The following is a 6,000-nucleotide window of genomic DNA, read 5'->3' on the forward strand; positions in this document are numbered from 1 at the left end:
TCACTGTACTTTTCATACATAACTAGGTCGTTCGATTTGCCATTTTGTGCGAAATCAGGAAGTATCCATTCCCTGATATTGCCGATCAACTGCAAGATGTTATAAACCGATTAAAGGATAAGCGGCGTAAATGCTGGTAGACTTTATGATCTATATATCATACGTCTATCATACTTTGCCTCCCCTTGATAATAAGAGACACAAATCCAAATACAAAATCAACATTCTTCGAGATTGTCGATTATCGGGGTAGTGTGTATGTGAAATCATGTAAGATACAAAAAATTGAATGTCAATTTATGCCCTATCTTACGAATAGCATCCGTATTTTATTTCATCATGATTTAGACACAGTAAATAGTATTTATGGTCACAAAGGAACATAAACTACGAGCCATTTCGAGTCTAGGGTAAAGTTAGCTTTGAGTTGACTTGAAATGGAAACAAATTCAAATCCTATGGACTAATGTCAGGACGTTTTTGATTTTTAAATTATAAATTTTTTGGGAGAACTATTAACGTAAATTGTTTTGGAATTATCCATTTTAGTGGCTCGGCTATGTTTAATCATTGGGACAATAACACCAGACGTGATGATTACGGGTAAATCGTCCTGTCGAGATCTAATAATAATGATAATAATAATAGTAACAACAATAACTTCGATGCAGTAATGACGGGTTTCGCCGGTGCCACTTTATCCTTGAGCAGACGTCACTTACCGTACCAATAGAAACATTAAACAGATTTCCACATGAGCATTGGATACGTGCTATAAAATGGACGCAGAATTAGCCAATACATCCTGCAATATCAGTTCCATTTATACAACGAAGACTCGACGCCATGACATCACTTCTGTTATCAACAAAATATTTAAATTGGAATACAGAAATAACCACGCAAAAATCGATTGAAATTTGAACAGAATTAACCCTTTATAAAGAATTATTAAAATGCAAAAAAAAATAAAAAGTGATACTGACAAAACGGGTTGATTCTCGACACGAGAAGACGCTAGAAACAGCTCATACTATTTGTTCATTGAAATCCAATATCATAATTTTATACGAATAATGAATATCACTTATTCAAAACAAATAGCTGAAAATAGAGTTTTTGCCAAAATGACATTATTTCCGGTGACAGTTTTAGGAAATCGTTAATGGCAATAGGCATCATATGGTGAAAATTTTATGAAAATTGAATACTAATTGACACTTTTATGGACAAAAAACATTGAAAAGCGACTTGTAGAAAAACGTCTGTTTCTCCGCAACTGAAGAAGTTAGAAACCATTTTGAGATATGTTCGCATGGGTTCATTCTATTTCTTGATTGTAAGCAAATATCTTAATTATGAACAAATTACAAATACGACCCAGTTGAATAAAATATTTGTTTTGAAGGCTAAAAATACAGTTTTTGCCGATATGACGCCATTTCCAGGTGACATAGAAAATGTTTAATTGGTTCCGCCCAGTCAAAAGTGCATTAGGTATCACATGATGTAAAAAAAATCGAAAATTCAACTTGTTTACAGGCTAAATAACGTGAAAAGTGACTCATGCAAAATCGCATATTTCTCGGCAACTGCTAATATTACAAACGTATTTTGACATACATTGTCTTCATATGGATTAATGCTACAGGTTTATGAAAGTTGTCAAGAAATATTTTAAAATTTGAAAAGCCCGAATGCATTGTAAATAGCTTACTTTTACACCTTTTTTTCATCCTTAAATCAAAATGGCACAAATACAAAAACGAAATAAAAAAAACTAAGCCCGACATATTTTGCGTCTTTAGTAGGAGCATTCATCTTCATTTTTACGTCAGTTCCGGTGCCAACAGAAAAGTTTATCTGTAGAAAAGGTTGAGAAATTGCACCACGGAGCACATAAGCTTTTGTTTTATACGAATCAGGCAATATTTAGTTAACTTAGAACCCATCAACTGAAATTAAAATGCGAAAATCTTAAAATGTTAACCTGATAAAATTTGTTATTTCTCGGCAACGAAAGATGTTAGAAACAATTTTTTGATATCAATATGATCCCATTGATTCATACTATTTGTCCATTGGGATCAAATATTATAATGTTATACGAATAATGAATATCGCTTTGGTTTGGAGGCTAAAAATGTTCGCATGGGTTTATTTTGCCAAAATGACATTACTTAGTTTTATGATATCGCACATGACATAATATGGCATCACATGGTGAAATTTTATAAAAATCGAATACAAATTGACACTTTTATGGACCAAAAACCTTGAAAAGTGACTTGTAGAAAATCGTCTATTTCTGCGTAACTGAACAAGTTAGAAACCATTTTGTGACATCTATATGACCGTATAAATTTCATTAATATGTTGATTTAAACCAAAAGTTAAAATGTTTAATACATATTAAATAATTATTAGTTGAAAAAGATATTGATTTTTAAAGTTAAAAATACGGTTTTTGACAAAATGGCGTCACCTCCGGTGTCAATTTTAAATTGTTATCAGTTTGATAGAAGACATATTTTCATTATGCATCAAATGGTTTCGCTTTTATGAAAATCCAATAATAATTGACTCATTTTCAGGCAAAATAACATAAAAAGTGACTCATGCAAAATAGACCTTTTCTCGGCAACTGATCATATTACAAACTAAATTTCACTTAATTTTCCTTGGTATGGATTAATGCTACAAGATTATGAAAGTTAGGAAGAAATATTTTAAAATATGAAAAGCCTGAAAGGGTTGTAAGTAGCTCATTTTTACACCATTTTTCATGGTCGAAATAGCGCAAATACAAAACCTATAGTAGGTCAATTCATCTTGATCTATTGTAATAATTAATATTTGCTTGCCAAGTAGTTTTTGGCAATATTACGTCATTTCCGGTGCCGACAGAAAACTTTGTCGGTAATAAAAAAAAGTTGAGAAATTGCACCATTAAGCACATGAACTTTGTTTTATACAAATCGAGCAATAAATAATTAAGATAGAACCCATAAACTGAATTAGCCAATAGCGGTCAAGGAAAGTTATCGAGACAAAAAGTGTTCGCATTTTTGCTCAAATCGCATGACCCTTTAATCCTGGGTTAAATTTCATAAAAAAAGTATTCTCAAATAAAAAGTTTTTTTGTCAAAATTTAAATTTTCAAAATTTGGCGCCTAATCTGTTCGAAGATTAATCTAAATCTAAAAGAATTGTAACTATTTGCCTTGTCTCAGGCTATGTCAAAATGTATCAAATGTTAAAACTCGACAATTATTGTTAATATTACGACAATATATTTCAAAACACGACAACTTTCGGACATTTCGCCTTGTCGCAGAAAGTTCGAAATAGCTTTAATCTCTAAGTCACACCCACTTAGAGAGTCACAGTAAAACCGAAGACATCGTGTTGATCCGACGAGTAGTTTCTGAGATATGCTCAAGTGGGAAAAAAATAATAATAAGAAGTAGAATAATAATCTTAACAATAACAATAGTGTTTCACACAAGCTACACAGTGTGAAACCCTAATAATAATCGACATTCAGGCAGCTTGACTACTATGTGGCGCTTTACAAAGGATATAACATAGATAACAACCACACAATATATCAGACATAGAAAAACATGGTCTGTTTTTAAATACTTCTTAAAGGTTTATAGATTAGGGCTATTGTTCGGACAGTTGTAAATATTTTATTCAACACTTTCGTAAGTCTGTTAAGCAAATTCTGCGTTGTCCTTAGTGAGTCCAAAACGACGCGAAAACAACTCAACATCAACTGAACACCAACTGAATTCATTCAAAATGTCCAATCTGAAAGCTACGTTCCAAGAAAAGTATTTATCGGGTGGTTATTTCCAATAAAAGTATAGCAATTTTGGTATATATGGAATGTAGACATATTCAATCTTACTAGAAAAATACTGGATTCCCTGAAAAACACTCATGGGGCGCATACAGGACGAAAATGTACGGGTTTTCCTAATCGACAGCCCGACGATTAGCAGTGCCTGTACGCGTGACGTCGAAGGTTGCACGCGGAGATGGAGCGCTTGATCTACATGTTGATAAACTTTATGAAGTTTTCTGAGATAAAAATCACGGAAAAAGACGCGGATAATCCGAGAATTTAATTAGGCTTCGATATTTGTAATAAATAGTCAGCGATAAAGGCAACATCATCTTTTGTATGCAATGAATTCTCCTCCGACATCGCACGTGACACAAATAATTAAGGGCAAGGTACAGTATCACAATAATAACACAACATCTGAAAGATAAAAGAATTTTTTCAAAATCCAGAACAATGGGCATTGGATACGAAAGTCAAAAATAAAATACATTACTCAAAGACCATTAATTTACTTCCAGTGGCCCTTTAAACATACGCTGTTACACCTACAATAATTTAAAAAACTTTTTGACAATACTTATCAACTCCCCATGGTATCTACAACAACAACCAACAAGGCTCGCTGTTGTAATTAACATATCTTTTTTTAATGTAATCAGGTGCGTAAATGTGGGGGGGGGGGGGGGGGGTGAAATAGTCGGTCGCAAAATCAGTGCAGTCGGTCGCAAAATAAGAGCAGTCGGTTTCAAAATAAGTGCCCACTGCACACGCCACGCTACTCACGCAAAACTTTAGTATAAAATAATCTTGTCAACTTATCATGTTTGAAAAAATGTTGTGTTTCACTCTTATTCTGTTGTGAGTATGTTGGTCTAAGAAATGTTCGGTGAGTTGTCCACCCTTGACATGCACAGATGTCACATGACGACTGCCAGTTGTCACTTGACTTGAAGACATCAACCCGTCAACAGTGTGCAAATCATGGAGGTCGCGACAGCAAGACCGATCTGGGATGTTGCAAAACCTTTTCGAATAATGGAGGTTTTGAAAATGTTCAGGGAAAATGGAAATCCACCTAAGAGAATGGCAGATTTAAAAAAAGAGGAGAGGATAGAGATTTCGTCTTTAGTAGATTTAAATAAATTTTTCAAGACGGCAAAATTAGACAAGGCCGAGATAACTACTATTTTAGGTATCCCCCCATCAAGAGAGAATTTAATAAATGTTGCGGTGGCAGCTGTGTTATCCCAGAATTTGCATGACCCGACAACTACAAATGACGACGTTCCAGAACCGCCTGCAAAGAAAGCTAGGACGGATGAAGCTGAAAAGGTAGAAATGTGTTTTGTAAGGGTTAATACTAATAGTATGATGAATTTTTTGGTTGATATGTCCTGTGTGGCGTAGAATTTAGATATGTTAAAGAAGTAAATCCACGAGTTTACGCATTTTGCTGATTTGGGGTGAAAAGACGGGGTGGTTTAAGTAGATGTAGTGATATGAAAATAAGTACCAAGTTTGTTTTTTTTGTTTCAAACAGCATTTGTTAGATTTTACATACAAGTTTTAAAATGTTTGGTGGTGGATTGAAATTTTCATAACCCACTCCAGGTTTTTTCGTGTAACCAAGTCTGGAAAGGGGTTAGAGTGTGGGTTAGTTGTATATTACGTCCACTTCCACAGAGGTGATATCACAGACTAGAGGGGTTAGAATTTGTTAACCATTTTTTTCTTTTTCAATGAATTGTTACAGCAGCTATTTTTTTCTGCTTATTGAAGTTTGATAATGTAAGGGGATTCCATGTTCAGTTTTACGACCGTAATTTGAGGTTATTAATATAATGTTCGGTTTTTAATGTAGTATTATATCGGTTTGTTATTTTCCTGGGTTTTGGTTTACCATTTTTCAGTTTATTTCTACAAATCTGTGCTTTAAATATTAAATTTTAATTTAGTTGTTTGTAGTTTATTTTAATTGTCTCCCTTTAACGTTATGATTTGATCTAGCTCTATCATAAATACCGGGTACTTTAAAATAAATCGTTTTTGGCAAAAAAAATTGTGCCGTTACATTTACGGTAAGATAGGATAGTCAAAAAATAAGCCATTGGTCCAGTAACATTTGATAGTATTACGTGTTTTAA

This window comes from Patella vulgata, chromosome 6, assembly GCF_932274485.2.
Source record: "Patella vulgata chromosome 6, xgPatVulg1.2, whole genome shotgun sequence".
Taxonomy (NCBI): Eukaryota; Metazoa; Mollusca; class Gastropoda; family Patellidae; genus Patella; species Patella vulgata.